Below are 20,814 nucleotides of genomic sequence, written 5' to 3' on the forward strand. Positions count from 1 at the left end.
AGAATTTTTTTGACTTCGGATTCTAACTCAGCACATCAAAAACTATAAGAAAAGTATACTTTTGTTTCAAATCTGAAGCTTTACAAGAAAGTTTATCGAATGGTTTATTACAAATAAGATATTTCTAAATAGAAAAATAGTATAGGTATAAAATTACAAAACACGTAAAAATTTTGTTTAATGTATTTTATTATGGTTTTCTTTACATTTTCGACTTTTTAAATATAATGGACATTGATATTTTACATTTTCCTTAATTAAGGTGCTTTTGTTCATGTAGGATTTACTAAAAAGTGAATTATTTCCAAATGTCTGCTTTTTTGTCAATCAGTATTTTAAAAAATGAGTAAACATTAATGTAAAAGGATATATTTGGTGTCAATCGATAGGTCATATCATGAAAAATAAGTCCTCCAAATTTGAGCTCAATGCGACAAATAGTTTTAATTTTATACAAGTTCAAATTAATCTAAAAGGGTGATTTTTTTAGAAACTACCCACATTTTTTAAAAATCATTTTGTATGCAAACGTGTTTGAGTAACATTAATTTTAAGACATTACAAAAAATATTAAAAAAAAAACACTCCTTTTAGGATTTTAAACAAAAATATATTTTTTTTAAACAGGTAGTAGGTATTGATTAATATTTTCTTAAAAATGACATACATAATAAGAAATAAAGGACTTAAAGGATTTTCAAATTTACTTCTATTCAAATTTCTTTTTGTACAAGAATTGAAGTGACATACATACTTCGTTTTATGGTCAAAAAGTTTTTAACTACATAAGAGCAAGAAAGTACGATCGTGTATTTTATTTGGTCACGTTTAATAAGGCCTAGTGCAAAAGGGACAACTTTTAAAAAATTGTCTTATTTCACTTTTTGAGAGCGAAATGAGACCAAATAGGCCCTATCAAGTATTATAAGAAGCAAAAACGTTTCTAATATCTTAAATTATGATTAGCAGCTTAAAAGTTATAAAAGAACATACATCATAAAAAATTATCTTCTATGATCAAAATATGTAATTGTGAATACTGCGGTTAAAGGGTGTACAATGTACATAAAGGGCAAAATACCTGGGCCAACACATGATTGATTTGGCATTTGTGTAAAACCAATAATGTGTTTCTATTTAACATAAAAATCGCTAAATATTTAGTTCACTAGTTTAATTGAAAACGATAAACCAGCGATTTTACTTTGATTAATAAATAACCATAAAAAATCTTTAATACATATTTATCATTTTACGACCATAATTTGATAATAAAATTCATAAAAAAATTATTTCACTTAACCTTCAATCTCATTCAATTATGATTTTATTTAAAAAAAGAAAAAAATCAAAACACGATAAAACTGTCACAACACCTGAAAAACGTATCTTTTTATTCTTTATATTCTGTAATATCGCAGTCTTCATCTTCATAATAAAAGAAAAAGATACCCCAACAGCTTGCTAACAGCATCCAAGGTAGGTATTCTTCTTTAAGATTTTATCCTCAGAGATAAAAGAAATATAAGATAGGTACACACAAAATCCGTTGACCCAAAATCTGAACCAGAAAAAACAATAAAAAAAAAAACTCATAATCATGGATTTTTTTTTTTTTTTGTTTCCTTCAATTCTGTTGTTTTTCCTTGATTTTGCGCTCTTGTATATTTATTAAAAAAAAAAAAAACTGCAACAGGTTGTCACCTTGACAATCTCGAGACATCAGATATCGGTCGCTAACTCCCACAATTCCCACTACCCTCACCAAAAAGACAACCATACTCCATCAAACAACCTAAGGTTTGAGTGATATTCAATAGCGCAAGACGCAACTTCGGCGCAACGCCAATAACACTCTAAGTCAATAACAACAACAAAATTCAAATAAAAAAGAAGAAGTGAAAATGGAAAAACCATGTGTGGTTTTGAGTGAAACCATATTAAAAACAAACTCATCAACATCACATGAAAAATTAAATTTCCAACTCACTCAATATTTTATATCTTTTTTTTTTTGCTGGTAAACTCAACGAATTTCAACTCGATTGAAAGAGAATATATTGTTCTTTTAGCTTCTTCATAATTAGTATGAGTTCAGAAATGGTCCGGGAAAGCTGCGTATCAGAGATTGGATTTCGGTACAAATAGTGTGCGGTGATGATGTAACAACAAAATCCTGAGAATATTGAAAAATTCATTTTTGAGATTTATTTATTTAATTTTTTTTTGTTAAGTTTTTAATTTTATCATTTTTTTGTATTAGTTTTTTTTTAACTTTTAATTTATTAAAGTTAAATAAAAAAAATAATAAATAAATAAAAAAGATAAAATAAAAAATCTTTGCGGTTGCGTTGCGGTGTTGAAGGAATAAAAATTGGATTTCGGTTTTGCACCTCCTCCTCTCGGGCGGACAAGTGCAGTGCAGGCATCAGGCAGCTTCAAGGTGCGTTTTCCCTTGAACTTGGCATCACGTTGTTGGGTCTTTTCGGTTTGTTGGTTTGTTGGTTTGTCTCGGTGGTGAACAATCTTTTATCTGTTTTCGTTTTTTTTTTTTTTTTGTTATTTTTTTGGCAAAAATTTCGTCAAAGTCAAAGGCCGAAAGAGGCAATTTAGGGCAGGGAAGTTGTTGGGTTTTTGTGGTGGAACGAATAGTGTTGGTTACGACGATTTTTTGATGTGTTTTATTTTTTCGGTAAAATAAATAAAAAAATTGAAAATATAAACTGATAGCGTCAACAAGCAACGAGTTTACATATAAAAAAAAGAGTTAATTTGTTGTTAAAAGGATTACATAAAAAAAGTTTAATCAACGTCGTATACTGGTCGATGACGTTCAAAGAGTGATTAGTTGAATTTCCCTGTTTTGTGTTTTGTACAGATACATACCCGATACCTTAAATCGATTTGTTATTTTATATTTGTGTTTTTGTTTGTAAGAGCATTTTTATTGTTGGCCAGTGATAAGGAATTATTACTCATTCATCATCAATCGTGATAAGGTGGGAATTAAAGCACTTTTACACCGGACGGACACAAAACACACAGGTGGCGAGTTATCCAATTTTATTGACAATCTTTTTTGTAAGTACATACTTGAATAAATATCTTGTGATCGGTAAATCTAATTGTTTGAATGTAAACTGTAATCGATATACTACGCAATTTACGGTTTTTTTTTTTTCAAAAAACGTAACTATTGTAAATTTAATTTGAGAGATTATTTTTTAACAGTTTGATCTAATCGAAATTGTGTCCTTTTTTATTTGTGAAATTAATATTTATTCAGAAAAGAATAGGAATTTACGTTTGCACCCTCCTTTTGCTGTTCTGTTGCTGGTGAAACACTTAAATTTTTCGAATATTACAATTACCTATTGAAAACTCATTGTTTAAAATTTGGGACCGGCTTTTTGTTATCTGGCTGAATTTTGACAGTGAAGAAACAATTAGCTTTTCCGCCTCAGGAACAAGCAAACTAACATAATATTTACAAAAAAAAAAAATATTTCGAAAAAATTTCTAAATAATTTGAAATAGTACAGGAAAGTTAGTAAAAAAACAGGCATTTTGTGGAACGAAATACAGGACGGATGAATTTTTCAAATCTGAAAAAGGGGTATTAGAAAAGCTTAAGTCCTGGTTTTCGGGACGCCACCCCCCTGGCGAAATCCGCCATTTTGGAAAACGCGAATTGGTCTATATCTCCCAAACTATTGGCTTGATCGAATAAGTTACTGAACCAAAATTGTAGGTAATATAAATATCTTTTCTTGTGCATGCACTGTTTTTCAGCGAGGATATCACTTTTTAGGTTATGTTGTTTAATTTTTTTATTTTTTTCTGTTTTTTTTTTCTTTAATTTTTCTCAGTAGAAGATAGAAACAGATAGAAACATAATTTTTTAGCATCATAAAAGTATGATGGTTGACTTAAAACAAAATATGTGTACCTCAATATTGTAAGTTTTACCATTACCCACCTTAATAACTCCCCCTCATATCATATTTTTCTTGTTTTTACATTAGGTACCCGATTTAGCCTTTTTTTCATACCTTATGCAAAAACATATTAGTATATTTTTTGAAAATATTGAGAGGGATTGCTCTTTAAGTTCCGTATCTTTGGTTTGAAAAGTCATATAATCTTCAAAAGTATCCCAAATTAATGTAAATTTGATGTTCTACAACTTTAATGATGCTACAGAATTATGTTTCTATCATAGAGACTGAGAAAAATTAAAAAAAAAACAGAAAAAATAAAAAATAAAACAACATAACCTAAAAAGTGTTGTCCTCGCTGAAAAACAGTGCATGCACAAGAAAAGTTATTTATATTACCTACAATTTTGGTTCAGTAACTTATTCGATCAAGCCAATAGTTTGGGAGATATAGACCAATTCGCGTTTTAAAAAATGGCGTATTAAAACAACATAACCTCAAAACTATTGCCCCCTGAGAAAAATAATGTACTACAAAGAAAAAGATAATTAAATTTCCAAGAACTTTGGTCTGACAACCATTTCTATAGGACCCATAGTTTTGGAGATATAAAGTGATTCGCGTTTTCCAAAATGGCGGATTTCGCCAGGGGGGTGGCGTCCCGAAAACCAGGACTTAAGCTTTTCTAATACCCCTTTTTCAGATTTGAAAAATTCAGCCGTCCTGTATTTCGTTCCACGAGAAAGTCTATCTTTCCTGTACTAAAATTATTATTCTGGAGCCTTTGGGTTTTTGAATGTAACTAATTACCGACTTCCAAAAAGGAGGAGGTATTCAATTCGTCTGTTTTTTTTTTTTTTTTTTTTTTCATGTTTGTTACCGCATAACTTTGGACTGAGTGAACCAATTTTTATAGGGTAAACTACCCAGTGACCGACACCCTTGCCAGTTACCGACACTTGGCACAGTTTTTCCGTTTTCTTAAGGTTTTGTTAAGGTGTAGCGTACAAAAACTATTTTTAACGCGTTCAGGCATGTATATTCCATCAGAAAACACTTTACTTCATAGTTGGTATTGATTGGTTTTGTTGTAATAAAAGGGGCAAGTTTCGAAACTCTGTGAAGTGCATGAAACTTGAGAAATTCTTAAGAAAGACGTAAGTACAAAACATTGTTTAAACAATATATCTGTATATGGTACAAAAATTAAAATCGAATATTTTGTTAGAGAATTGCTTTGTAGATCTATTTCAATTTAAGTTATTACAAAAATAATAGCATAATTTAATTTTACGTGGGGTGTTCATAACTAGAATATAATGTTCAACGAAATTCAGTGACCGACACTGGTGTCCATAACTGGCGCAATTAGACACGTTTGATGATATTAGTAATGGACACCGTTCTTTTTCTGCAGAATAGCAGTATAAAAGATCTCGCCGAATAGGCCCAATTATTTTCAAACCACTTTTTGTTTGCTCCTAAGGCCTAGTTTACAGTTCACCGTGTAAAAAAACAAAAGATTGAAAGCATCGCGTAGCGCTTTTAAATAAGTTTATAAAGTGGGTTTCCTTTCGACTGTGTAAAATTACTTTAAAAAAGTGTGAAAGGAATCTGAAAACGATTCATTCGATTTATGCAAGGTGTGTGTTAGGGTGCTTCTTAAAAATCAATTTTCGAAATTTTAATGGGACACCCTTTCATTTTGTTCTTCCTGCCTTAAATATAAACTGGGTAAAATTTGGTCCAGTTTAAACACGTTCTAGGGGTCGCTACCACAATTCAAAGTTTTGAAAAATACACCAAATTTTGTTTTTTTTCTCAGAAAATTTTAAAATTTTTAATCAGAATTAAGTACCTTACATTAAATCTCTAACTGTTTTGAAAGAAATTTTGATAAAAATACAGCGGAATAAAAATGAAGTTTAATTTTGAATATTTTTGAATTTGAAATTTTTTTTGTGTTATTCTGTAGAATAGCTAACTGAGTGATCTTTCTTAATTGAAAAATTCAATGATTTTATCTTTGTTTATGAGCCTAATATCTTTATTCGAAAGACAGTTAACTGACTGTTTATTAGAAAATTGAAAAATCGGGTCTTAAGCGTAGTTTGTATTGTAACAAAAAAATTTTTGTTGAAATTGATCTTTTTTTTTACTTAAATCTTTATCTAATGGTAGCGACCCCTAAATTTTAATATTAAAATCGGAAAAAAATACCATATACTATGCTTATATGGTAGAACATAATTCAGGGGTGTCCCATTAAAAAATCGAAAAAAAAATTTTTTCGATCATATAAGAAGCACCCTAGTGTGTGTATTGTTTGACAATCATTTTCATGTACACGCTAAAAACTTAGCCCTTGTTTGCCTATTTTTATTTCCCTTAAGCTCACACATACTAGCTTTTAATTTACAAAGAAAACTTCCACCTTCAAGTTTAAGGTCAAATCTTCTTTGTCTTATTAAATCTTTCTTTTTTAATTTTAAGGCATGTAACGTTTTGTCTGGGTCCTTATTCTGTTTCTGTCTTCTGTGAAAAAATGAAATGATAAAATTTTCACCATCGGAGTTTTCATTCGACTTTTATTTTATCATTTCATTTTTGCTTTTAATCTACCTGTCCCTAAATTTTTTTACTGATTGAAAATTGAGTTTTGTTATGCGTTGAACTTAGGCTAGGTTTAAACAGTATTTTCAAGTACTTGAGTGTTCGTCGGCGTCGACATTTCAGGCTATTATTTAAAAAGGCCAAAACATAAGCAAAACAAAGACGAAGATCTGCAAAGTGCATTAAATGTAGGTGAATGCTTAGCTGCATTTACACTCTCAGTTTTTTCGCCGGTGTACGATGTTCCTTCTTGAACTAACACCGTACAACGAGAGAATGTCAGTAGTAAAACCGTCTTGTTGTTCGGTTCTGATTCAAAAACGGACATCTTACACACCGGCGATAAAACCAAGAGTGTAAATGCAGCTTAGATATGGGTGTCTATTACTAAAAAAATCGGGTGTCCACTACTGAAAAAATGGTGTCGGTAACTAAAAAACCGGTAAGGTATTACATTTTTAATTTTGATATTTTTAAGGAATTACTAAATTATTTATGCTTTCATTATACTTAAAAACCATTTCTTATAGTTAAATTAACCATTTAAATTATTAAAATTGAAGCAGTGTAGTTAAAGTTATGAATTTTCAAACACAAATTATCCCTTAAGGGTGTCGGTCACTGGGTACGTTACCCTAATTCTTTTTGAATTGGAAAGCTGGTGGCTGCAGTGTGGTCCCATTTCAATTTCGTTCACTTTTAGCCATAGGAACTATTTTAAAAACCATAAAACCCAGTTTTGATCCATGGAAGTCGGTTTTTGTTTTTTTGCTAAAAATGATTATTTGTGTCTTTAAATTCTGACAAAGTTTAATTTAGGCCCAATAATGAATGACTTAATACTTTTGCAATGTTTTTCGTTCTGAACTTAAGGAATACCGCTATACTTTTCGAATAGATATTTTGAACTTAGAATTCCTTGTCGTTAGGCATTAAGTCTTAAGTCACAGAATTGCATTTTTGAATTTTTGATTGAGTATGAAAATTTCGTATCGAAAACATAAATTTGTGACAACTTCAATCTCATTTTCTTAAGAACAAAAATTTGTAACTTAAAACATTATTGCCTATGCCAAAGAATTTTATCCCTCAGAATTTCTGATCTTGACAAAAAATATATTAACCTTATACACTTAGGCACTGACAAAAACTATCAATATTTCGAATCTGTTGCAAACTGAGGCCGTGTGTGAATTGGGTTAAATATTTAACCTCTGTTAAATTGTTGACACTATTGAGGTGAATAAAACATTTTCAGCTGTCAAAAATTTAATGCGCAAAATTATCTTGAGTGAAAGGGTGTTTTTTTTTTTTTAATGATGAAATTCGGAATAAGTACCACAAAAACTAGGACAAAATTATTACACCAATGAAAATTGGTAAAAATGAACCCAAACAGTCTATACAAATATTTTAGGTTAAAGGGTGTTTTTTTGGGAAATAGGGAAAAATTCGCGATAAGTCCGATAAAATCAATGGTATAAATGGTACCCTTACGAAATTCATTAAATATGTTCTCTTTCCCATGGGAACTACGAATAATGTAAGTCTATAAATTTTTTTTATCTGAAAGGGTGTTTTTTTAGAAGTAAAGAAAATATGGGTATATTTGAAAAAGTGTGTAATACTAGAGTAATATAAGTGGTACCCTATTGAAATTTAGCAATTATGTTACTTTTAAGATAAGAAACAAGTACATAAAAAGTCTATAAAAATATCATGGGTATTAGGGTGTTTTTTGAGTGAAAACAAAAATGATAAGTCACCCTAATGAAATTTGGTAAAAACATTGATTTTGGGATAGAAAGCAAGAATAAAGAGTTTTCATAAAAAAAATTTTGGTGAAAGGGTGTTTTTTTCGAAGAGACAGTAAAATCTGTAATTGGTCCCAAAAAGTAAATAAAAATTTAACCGGATCCCAATTCCCATTACATATTTGACAGCTGAACATTTTTTATTCACCACAATAGGTTAAATATTTTATCCAATCATACACGGCCTAAAAAAATTGAGAATTTATTTTTAAAACAAATATTTTTCAATTATTAGATAAAGGATCATAAAATCATCTTGTGTTTACATGATTTTGGTATTAGGTACTTCTAATTTAAATATTGTGATAGCTTAGAGTCTAGGTGTTGAAAATCGGTTAATATATTAGTTAGTTTAAACACAAGAGATAAGTACCTTAAGGCTATTTCCACACCTATACTTTATTATTGTGGTCAACCGTCAACTACCTGTTATCTATTTACTGCACAAGTGTAAATATTTGTGTCTTATGATCGTGAAAAAATAACAAATGAAGCGAAGTATTTTATTGCCCAGTTCATATCTTTACAATCTTACTGATGCAAGTTTATTACCTGTATCCATCCCGTTTTTTTTTTGTTTTTTATTAAACTAGTTATAAATTTTAATAGTTTAGTAGAAGTATAACTACTGAAAAGTTGATGATCATTTTGTAATTATGAAGTTCATCTAATTTAAGAATATTAAATGAAAGAAAATTGTAACTCATGGCTGCCATGATAACTCAAAGTGACGTATTTTCAGGATTTTGCACCAATAAGCAAAAAGAAATGAGAGGGAATGTTGAAAAAAGAAAAAGTGGAAAAAGAAATGTCAAAAAAGAGTCTCAGAATTTCGACCCACGACTCTCCGGTAGGATAAATTTTTTCTTTCATCTTTTTTCTCTTTTGCACTCATTATGTTTAAAAAGAGGTGCGCCTCTTGAGGCTTCATGTAATAGTTGACTTAGTAATTAGTTTTTATAGAATACATTTTTTTAGAAGTAATGTTTTTTTTATTGAAAAAGTGTGGGTTATTTATATTAATAATTCCATGCGTGTTTGACCTTTTAGGAAACAAAAACTTTTTTTTAAAGTAAAAAATTGAAATAAATAAATAAAATGTCGATAATCTTTTTTATCAAAAAACTAAATCGACTTCCATTTATCAAAACTGGGTTTTATGGTTTTTCTAATATAGTTCCTATGGCTGTAACTGAACGAAATTGAAATGGGACCACAGTGCAGCCACCAGCTTTCCAATACAAAAAGAATTATCAAAATTGGTTCACTCAGTCCAAAGTTATGAGTGGAAGTCCGTAAAAATGTAGTTACGTTCAGTTAGCACGGTAGCACTGTTAGCTTCATTTTTTTTGTACAAACTAATGTACCTACATACTTAAAGTTATTTAAAGACATACCCAGGCCTACACAAAATTCAAAAAGAAATTGTGTCGAATAATTAGACATTTTTGACAAAAAACAAAATTGAGCATTATTACATAGGTACAGCAAATTTATTTCTATTTTTTGTCGCAAATATCACGCGAGCTTACAAAAAAATAAAAATTATTTGGACGCCAAATATATTCAGCTTACAGTTGCCGGTTCTTCTGTTTAGATTGGTCATTTATTACTCCAGATATTTATAGCCCGAATATTAAGTACCTACCTATGCTTTGAAAACTCATATTTCGAAAACCAATGCAAATTTTAATTGTAAGCTAATGCAATGAGCCATGACATAAAGATTGGCAAATATTAGGTTTCGCAATTCTGTCTGACTGGCTTTAGCGTTATCCCCGGGAGCGCTTTAAACTTACTAGCAAACAGTTTTTGATGATACCTACCTTAGAGGGGAAATTGATACCTTAGAAGGGAAATTTTATGTATAATGTTATTTTTCGAAACGGGTCTAAGGCATATCACGCCGTACATTTGTTGTACGTTTCTTATGAAATTCCTTAAAAAAAATCAAATCAACTCTAATTTTGCTTACTTTTTTTTATAAAAATCTTCAGTTCAAAAGAACTTTCTTTTAAAATAACCTTTATCAAAATTGGGTGTTTTAAAATGATTTTTATGATTTTTTTTTATTTTTACTTCTTCTCGGTTTCAAATCAAGTATGAATATTGCTGTGTTTATTAAGAAACCCAAATAACTTTCTTTGTTGATCATATAATTTTATTCTTTTTATGCCATTTAGAAGACAATTCACTTTTATTTTGTTTATTTAATGATTTTTCAAAAAAAAAAAAATAATAAGTTAAAATTGTTGCTAAGCTGATTGATGTATGTGCAGTAGAGTGGAGCGTTTTTGGACTTTTCTTTCAGATCACTGCGTGCAACTCATGGTTTATGCCTTGTGCTCTTTTGAACATATTCTGATACTTTTTTTTTATTCGACAATGGAAAAATAAAAATCGGGAAGCCTTTGAAGATTGCTCGTATTTCACGAAAATCGATATTTTATGGGGCGTTAGAACCCATCTGAATTGACTTAATCTTTTTCATTTCACTACCAACTGCTCATAACTTATGCTGAGTGATCTCTAGTACCAGATCTGAATCCCTATTTTGAGTCGTTAATGGAAAAAACAAAATCGGGAAGGCTCCGAAAAATGCACATTTTCGCAAAAATTCAGATTTTTTAAATTGTATAAAATCCCACCCAGAAAAAATTTCTTTTACAACTTGTTTGTATTTGCTATATTTGTGAGAACCTCATTGAACCTTATAAGCTATGGAGCACTCAAACTGAGAACTTTTCTGTAATATTGACGTCGTTTATGGGGGATTTAAGAAAATGCTACTTTGACATCCCCTGACCCATTTCAATAGAATTTTAAACTCTAATACTACACTTAAAAACTTCGTCAATAAATTTAATTTTTATATATAACACTAACCTTTGTAACTGCGTTTAATTTATGTCGATATCTTAGTTCAATCCTTACATTTATTTGACATTTAGGTGTTTCCATAATTCTTGCCCATGCTTAATTTTTTTTTAACTTTACCTGCAGACGGTTTTCTCAAATACCATACAATCTTTTGTTTTCCACAAACTTTTGTTTTTAATATTGTTAACTTCATAAAAATAAATTGTTAAACGGTTTAATTATTACGCCATTTCGACTTCGAAATAAAAATTTAGCATGGGCAGAAAATAGTATAGGCAAGAATTATGGAAACACCTAAATGTCAAATATCTAAGGATTGAACTAAGATATCGACATAAATTAAACGCAGTTACAAAGGTTAGTGTTATATATAAAAATTAAATTTATTGACGAAGCTTTTAAGTGTAGTATTAGAGTTTAAAATTCTATTGAAATGGGTCAGGGGATGTCAAAGTAGCATTTTCTTAAATCCCCCATAAACGACCGACGTCAATATTACAGAAAAGTTCTCAGTTTGAGTGCTCCATAGCTTATAAGGTTCAATGAGGTTCTCACAAATATAGCAAATACAAACAAGTTCTAAAAGAAATTTGTTCTGGGTGGGATTTTATACAATTTAAAAAATCTGAATTTTTGCGAAAATGTGCATTTTTCGGAGCCTTCTCGATTTTGTTTTTTCCATTAACGACTCAAAATAGGGATTCAGATCTGGTACTAGAGATCACTCAGCATAAGTTATGAGCAGTTGGTAGTGAAATGAAAAAGATTAAGTCAATTCAGATGGGTTCTAACGCCCCATAAAATATCGATTTTCGTGAAATACGAGCAATCTTCAAAGGCTTCCCGATTTTTATTTTTCCATTGTCGAATAAAAAAAAAGTATCAGAATATGTTCAGAAGAGCACAAGGCATAAACCATGAGTTGCACGCAGTGATCTGAAAGAAAAGTCCAAAAACGCTCCACTCTAATGTGCAGTATCTTATCATAATAAAGTTGACATGATGAGTGCCTAAAAAGTTGAAAGAGGAATTGTTTCAATTTGGATGGAATGTTTTAAATCATTTATGTAAATTCATTGGTCTGGTTTTAGAGTTTTGCTGTTTTCAATACCTTCACAAGGAAAATCATGTTCACTTAGTTAGTGCAGAAACCTAGGAGCAATCGAAAAATTTATTTTTTCTCAAAATTTCCGTTGCGCCATTTGTTTCTAGAGGATTGTTATTTAAAAATCATGAGTTTTATTAACCATTTCTATTTTTATAATTTAAAAAAAAAAAAGAGGTTGTCTGTAAAGCCGGTTTACAGACGATGATTTTACGTAAAAACGTCGTCAGAAAACAGGTTGTGTGCTTTTGTTTGAAATGAGTCAATTAAAGCGTTTACTTTTTTCAAACAATCATTACCTATTTTAAAAGCTTACAAAAAAAAATTATGCAATTTCAAAGCCAAGTATTTCTTCTTAAGAATAAAACCATTTTTAAATTTTTACAATGCGCAAAAAGTATAAAAATAAATTGTTGACAACAATCATTTTCATCAAAAAAAAGCAAAAAAAAACATGAATTTTTATCTTCTCATGTCATTAATTTCATTTTTTTCCTTACAACCTATAACAAATTGTATACCATGTGAAAGCTTATTATATCACCTTTCATATGACGTATCAATCTCATTTCAAAGATGCCTACAAGAGATGTAAGAATTTTTTAAAGTCAACCATGTCGAATTTCCAGACTGAGATTACGGTACTTCCCACACTGGTGGCTGTTCGGGGGGCAACACATCTCCACTGGTGTTTTGAGGTTTTTCGCAAGTTTCTTGATTTAACATTGTGTAGCTTGTAGTTAGTCTATTGTTATGTTAATAAAATTTCTATCTGCTCTTGGTCAAAAGTTATAACCTGTTGAATTCTAAAATTTATTTATTTTACCGTTATCTCAAAATTGTGTTTACAAAAATGATTGAAACTTCGCACACATATAGTCGTAGTCATGGTCTATCATTACTCCATATACTTTATTCCTGTATCTATTAAAGAAAAAAAGATAAAAATAAAAAACTATGAAAATCGGTTAAAAACGGTCAAAAAACGTGTTTTTTTTAAAACTTGTTTCTTCCGTTATTCAGTCAAAACTCAGTAAACGATTCCAAATTGCATAATTGCATGTATGCATAAGGCCAAAACCTACATGTTCTATAAGTTTGAGATTTTTTGAACGCTCCAAAAAAAAGCCAAAAAACAAAAACTACCCAAAAATACCCCTAAAAAACAAGGTGTTTTTCAAAAATTCATATTTCGAAACACAGAGTGTAAGAAAAAAATTCGTATCAGACTCCTAATATTTTTTTTCCTCGTCTTTCACGTGGCACTTTTAGAATTGTCAAAAAAAATGTCCTTTACCCAAAATCATCATTTTGTCATAGCCCCAACACGTGTACAACATTCAAACAAAACTTTATAGCTTAGTTTCAAATTTTTTTAAAATTTTTTCTTAAATGCAGTTATTCTTAAATTAAGCTCATCTATCCATAGGAAGAAAAATTAATTTTCTACAACTTCGCGTTTAGATTTTAGCCCAAATTTCATCTTTCCGTTTTACCCCTGCTTACCCTATTAAATGACAGAATTTTTATAAATCCTTCATTTATATTAAGCTTAAGGTTATTATCTTTCAAATAAGCTATAGAAGATTTTTGTATCTCTAATAGTTTATTTTTAATTTTGAAGTGAAATTTTTTGACGCACGCACTGCGAAAGTGCGAGAGTGTAACGTTAGAAAATGGCGTCACTTTTTTGTGGTGGCTGCCATGGTTCATCGATTTATAAGACGTTATCACTTCAAAAAGAAAGTTTCTTGTAAGTGTCTGTTTGTTCTCTTGTTATAGCTCTTATAAAGTCCTCTAATGTGGCTCCCTCTACTGCAGAAAAAAAATCATGAAGTTTTATTTTTTTTTTAATGAAGATACATTTTAAATTAATGTTAACCTACCATACAATTTACATATACAAAAGAAATTAAAATACTAAAAAAAACTACTCGTCTACACACTTAAGTTTCATTAACATCTGAATGTCAATGTCTAATCTGACATATTCTCCACAAAAGTAGGTACTTTAGTGGAAAAAAAAATATAAAAAAAGAAAAAAATTGTAAAATCATAAACCAACCTTCTCCGAGTTCATCTTCATATTATATACACACAAAAGCGTGTATCTAAAATGACAACGACACTATAAAGAACAAAAAAGGTCTACATACAACCAACCTTACGTATGCCTTCATCAGGATGAAAAAATCTACAAAAATGACGATTGATTTCCATCATCATCATCAACATCATCTGGGTCAAGGACAACAGCGATTAGCACTTTTATTTTTCTTTGTTGTTGTTGTTTTAGGTACTGTTTGGTACATTATCTCTCAGAAAACTTTGTGTAACTGAAACTAAACGAACATCAAACCCAAGCAAATAATAATAAAAAAGAAAGAAAGAAAAGAAAAATATTAACAAAAAAAACTCCTACAATCTCCCCAAAAAAACATCTATAAGTAGGTCGTCGTAGTTGTAGAAAAGTCGTAGTCATAGTCGTTATGTTCGGTGTACAATTAAGTATCCTTTTGCATTTTAAAGGGGTAAATATTTATATAACATAATCCTTCTAGCTTTAGATAAATTAAATTCAAGAAGGATTAAAAAAAAAAAAACGAAACAAAAAAATATGCTTAACCCCAACGATTATGAGGGAAAACACAAGGCTCCTACCGACTCCCCATAGCAAAAATATAAGGATAAAACTTATTATTTGGGTCACCATATAGCATCTGTGTGGGTTCATAATAGTGGAAAGGCACCCTAACTCTGCCACAAAGCAGTTTAGGAAGAAATTGGTTCTGGGATATTTTTTCATATCTAATCGACATCCTTTCAAACCCATCATACGTTATAATAGGTTCTAGAGACAGCAGCTCCCTCTCTTTGTCAAACAAAAAAAAAACTTATTTTCTATAAGTAGGTAGATTATGTGGTCATTATAGACCATCAGACCAATCTCTAAGCTTAACTCTGTTGTCCCTAGAATTTTGATATATACCCAACATCCTAAAACAATAAGACTTAGTACCGTAAGAGTTCATAATGAAGAACCCTCTAAACGTCCATCGTATTAGGGAGAAGGGATCCTCTCTGAAAGAAACAATGAATTTTCACGGATCATGAATAAAAGATTAGAATTTTGTCTAACCACCATGAGAGTCTTTATATTTTAATAATTTTTTCTACAAATAAACTCTTTTTTTTGATGATAATCACAAGTTTTGGAATTTTTTCTCATACTTCCGTTTTTTTCCAGGTAGGTGGTAGTTAATAGATGAAGATAAGAATGCTTACAGCAATAAAAGAATACAAATAAACAAAAAAAACAAGAATTAATAAGAATAAATAAAAAGGTTGTGTTGTGTGTTCACGAACCACAACCGCATCCAGAAAATGTATTTTGCATAAAAAGAGCAGCAGCACATGTTGACAAGTAGTGTTTGTACCTATGTTAAGTGTTGTACAAACAGGGTCGGATTTGGTCAAGTAGTCATATAGAAGAAGAAAAATGTAAATACTTCACTTTGAAGAAGATGTTGTGGGGGACTTCTATGAAAATCTCCAAAATAAATTTGTTTATAAACATCTTTTTTTTCAAGAAAGTTATTTTTTAACCTATTTAAAACTTCTTTTGAATAGCTTTATACTTACTTATTTTTGAATTTTTTTTAAACAAACTTGGGTGTAATTTTTTTATCGCTAGATTAGTTTTAAGCTTTTTCTAACCTATTTGCAACCTACGTCAAACTAATGCATACTTTATACTGGTTATTTTTTAACCTATTGGTAACTTATTTTTAATCGTTTTATACTTATTTTTTTTTTAACAAAATTGGATGATATTTTTTATTCCTTGATTGTTTTAAACCTATTTGTAACCTATTTGAAACCTTTTTCGAACCATTTTTTACGTTAGAGGGATTTTTTTTTGTCAAACAAAAATTAGATATCATTTTTTTTCCCTTGATTGGTGGATTTGTGGTTTTTAATCTATTTGAGACCTTTTAAAACCGTTTTTAAACCATTTATTAGGTACTTTTAATTGGCCTTTTTTTTCAAATTGGTTAATTTTTAACCTATTGAAAACCAGTTTGAAACTTTATCTAAACCATTTCATAATTTTTATTGATTTTTTTTAAAGAAAAATTGGATGGTTTTTAACCTATTTGTATTTAGCTTAAAACCTTTTTTAACCATTTCATACTTTTTATTGGATTTTTTAAAGCAAAAATTATAGGATTTTTATTCTACATTATATGTAACCTGCTAGAAACCGTTTTTAAACCATTTCTTACTTTTAATTTGACTCCGTTCTTGAAATATTACCGTTATAAAATGCAAAAAAATGTTTTTTTATAACGGTTATATTTCAAGAACGGAAGCTAATAAAATTTTTCTGATTGCGGATTCGAGTTAAGCGACCCAAAAACCTTTAGAAAAGAATGTATTGGTTCTTGTGGCAAAAATTGTATGCCCAGGGACTTAAACTTTAGATTAAATTTAGTTTCTCTTTACTTACTAACTGAAACTTAAGATATCTGAAGCAATAAAAGAGATATCGGGAAAATTTAAACAGTTTTTGAAAGAAGAATAACTGTTCTTAAAATCAACGTCACGAATTTGTTTATAATGAATTCCCCACATAAAATTAGAAGCTCGAAAACAGCCAAAATGACGTTTTTTTAGCATTTTATAACGGTAATATCTCAAAAACGGAGGCCAATCAAATTTTTCTGACTTCAGATTCGAGTTCTTGTGGCAAAAAAAAAGTTCACTTTTGTTGACCAGTGAAATTGGTTGATTTTTAACCTATTTGAAACCTTTTTAAAGCTTCTTTTTATTGAGGTTTTTTAAAGAAAAATTGAAAAGTTTTTAATCAACGTGTAACGTTTCTGAAACCTTTTCAAACCATATCAAACTTTTTATTGGATTTTTTATAGCTAAATGTTCATGATTTTTAACCTAATTGTTACTTGTTTGAATTAAAAAAAAAAAAAATCATACTTTTTATTGAAATTTTTTAAATTAAATTTTTATGGTTTTTAAACTACCTATTTGTAACCAGTTTGAAACCTTTTTTAAAGAATTTCATACTATACTATATTAGATTTTTTTAACAAGTTATTTTTTAACCTTAATGTAACCTGTCTCTAGCTTTACTTTGTTTATCATTTTACTGCATTAGAAAAATTGCCTTTTGGGCCCTAGCCTTGAACTTAACCAAGTCCATGCGTATAGGAAGGTAATACTTGTTGTGTATACACATACAATTCGATTTAAATGGGATGAGTCAGAATGCGCTTCAAAATGCACTGCACTGTGACGGTATATAAACATCATGACAACAACAAAAATAAAGAAGAAAAAACCAACATGTACCTGGTCTCATTGAACTAAATGTGAATCAGCACTGCAGGCAGACCAAGACCACTCACGGTTTTTTTAATTTTTTTCATTTATAGTTTTTGTCGGGTGCAGTGCACAGTGAAGCAAAGCACACCCTTTCTTCTCTCTAAAAAAAAATGCATCTCTTATACCAGTGCTGCTATCTGAATACCAACCCACACTAAAGTATATAAATTTTCTGCTTAGACACATACCCACCTGGGGCGTCTAATTAATTGCAGACTTTTTTTTTTATATTTTAGTTAAGAATCTCCTGTCTAAAGAGGCAAACTTTGATTTAGAAGAAAAGATAAAATTATTTTCACAACTAGGTCGTTTTTTTACTTCGTACTTCGTTGTACGTATGTTTCGTTGATAAATGCAATGCTGATGGTATATTTTTAAGGTTCCATCCACGCAGACTTTATTTTCTCGAAAAATGAACTCCTAAAATGTTTTGAAATAAAAATAGAAACTTGATGTTTTATTTAAATGTTTGTATGCGCATTTGAAAAATTTGCCGGCAGATTTCTTTCGTAGAGGATTTTTATTTTGTTTGACTTGATGATCTTATAAAGAAGAGATGCTAAAAAGTGTTGTGTAGGAATATAGGAAATTGCGAAAGAATTTATTTTTACTACTTGGGATTGGCAAAGTGTTAAGAGAACGATGAAGTCATTTTATAGTAGACAAAATACATAGTAGATAAGTGATGAAATTTGGAACCAGGAAATGTTGAATGAAATTTTATAAATTGTTGCAATTTTTTGTTGTTTTTGGGCGCATTCATGAGTACGTAACTTATAAATGACGACAAATTGTTTCGAATTTTTCTTAGAAAGCTTGGACTTTCATACATTTTCTTTTTCTGTTTAAATAAATAGAAAGTGGTTGAACATTTGAGGAATACATTTTATTTTAATAATTTCGAGTGGTATTTGGAACAATTTCAAAATGATTCTTGGTTTCGATCAGACAAATTTAAATTTAAAAACTTAAGGTTTTCCGTTATACTTCGTGGTTTGGATCAAGTTAAGTTAAGAGATTCTGCCTCAATGAAGAAAGGTGTCTTAATTAAGATGTAGTCTAAAAGCGATTTTTTCTATACCTAGTTGAAATATGGCGTGTTTGAAAGAATCTCGCAAGGAAAGCGAACGAAAATAGAAATTCACTAAAACGTTTCGGTTGAAAAGCTGTCCATTTTCAAAATCTACTCCAAAATTATACCTACAATATAAATGTACCTAAACTGATGTTGCCGTATTGTTTTTTTTTTTTTTTTTCTAATTAAAATTAAATTTTTTTTAAATTTCATAAATTAAATGAAATTAAGACAAAAAAATATATGAAATATATAAGAAATATGAATTTATTTTTTTAAACTTTTTGGCCATATAAATATTATTAGGCAGTTGAATTCCCAAGAAGAAATGGTAATAAATATTATGGTTTTGAAAAAAAAAAAATTAAAAATTACTTCAATTTCATTGGATTTTTTTGACAAAAATAATTTTGAAATCATTGATTTTCTCTAAGACTTTGACAAATAAGATTTCCATAATTTCACTATTCAACCTTTAAAAATAAGGGCTGTTTAATGAAGAAAAAATAACTTAATATTTAAATGTTGAAATTTGAAAAAAAAATAAGTTAAAATTTTTTCAAAAACTTCTATTAAAAAAAGTTCATTATCTGTAATACATTTTATTTTATGTATTCAAATAACAATTGATAGAGCCAAAATAATTTTAAAAATTAATGCATATTTTATTACGAAAAAGTTTTAAAAACCACATGTTCAAATTTGTTCATTAAAGTTTTTTTTTTCAAAATTCTGAGTTTAAGGACCAGTTTTGTCAAAAACCCAGAATTTATTTTACTTAATTTTAATTTTACAAATATGAATAAGTTAATAACTTTTTTAAAATGTATATTTAAATATTGTAGGTGTTGCCGTTGCGTTTAAATATTTTTTTTTGTGTTTGATGTCAATTTATGAGAAGATTGTCCTTCTTTCATATAAATATTTTTTCCTTTAATTTTCTAGACAATCTTTTGGCGTCAGTTAATTTAAGCAAAATTTTGGAAAACAAAATTTGTTTGTTCCCAAAAATCTTCAATTTAAAAAATCAAAACAGCAACAGCGGCACTTTTTAACCTATAGAGGTGTAAGTATTTTTAATTACTGACGATTGAAAAAAAAGCTCATCAAACCCCATTTTTTGGGCTTGTGAAAAACACGACTCTAAACGATTTTGAAAATTGTTTTTTTTTTTAATGCGTCATAAAAGAAATAAAAATGCTTATATTTTTTGGAACTCAAATTAATCAAAATATTTGTTTTTTTTTTTTTAATTACCTACCTAACATTTTTTCAATTTTTGTTTATATACCTACAAAATTAAACAATGTAAGCAACAAGGACTTTATGTGCGACTCAGTCATGCATTTTTTTCCAATTATACAGTTAGTTTTTTTACCAGTACCTATTTTTTTTTTGTTAACTTTAGCATGTCTTTTAAAGGTAAAATAAGTAATTCTTTTTTTAATTTGTGGCAAAATTTTCCCTGAGTGAGAGCGTGGTACATAATTATTTCAATGATTCCAATTTCTTTCCGATCCCAATTGAGTTGATTGCAATTGATCTTGGCATAGATGCTTATAGTAAATCAATTAACAATTTTTGGAAATTACAACTACTCTCTAAATCTTCTCTGCCATTTCGCGAATATAAAAACACCCCCTCGTAGATGAAAAAAGTCAAAAATTTGACTTGTTAGTTTCTTCTTCTTATTAAAATTTCCAGGTATATTCATTACGACCTTTACTTAATGACAATACTAAACATTTTCGACTATTTTTTTTGTTTTAATAAAGCATCTTCTGTTATTTGCCTACCTACTCACAGCCATTGATTTACAAAAGTGAAAAATTTTCTAAGAACTTTAAATTTGCAAACATTACGAACAAAGAATGACTCAATAATGTTTACAAAACAATGAGTACAATGCCAAGTTTACTCTGATGGTAGTATTTCTATCGGAAAGTATAAAAATAAATTTCTTTCAACAAAAAAATAAAACCAGA

General features: G+C 29.2%; 1 protein-coding gene across 2 annotated transcripts in view; it reads left to right on the top strand.

The window, feature by feature from the left end:
* Positions 1-2,101: 2,101 nt before the first annotated feature.
* Positions 2,102-20,814, top strand: part of LOC129912228 (monocarboxylate transporter 3) — a 64,856-nt gene continuing 46,143 nt past the window's right edge. The window contains exon 1 of one of the 2 annotated variants that reach the window (XM_055990377.1): positions 2,102-3,081. The gene's annotated coding sequence lies outside the window, so the exon portion shown is untranslated. The remainder of the gene's footprint in view (positions 3,082-20,814) is intronic. The other variant, XM_055990378.1, reaches the window with a different exon arrangement.

This window comes from Episyrphus balteatus, chromosome 2 (genome assembly GCF_945859705.1).
Source record: "Episyrphus balteatus chromosome 2, idEpiBalt1.1, whole genome shotgun sequence".
Taxonomy (NCBI): Eukaryota; Metazoa; Arthropoda; class Insecta; order Diptera; family Syrphidae; genus Episyrphus; species Episyrphus balteatus.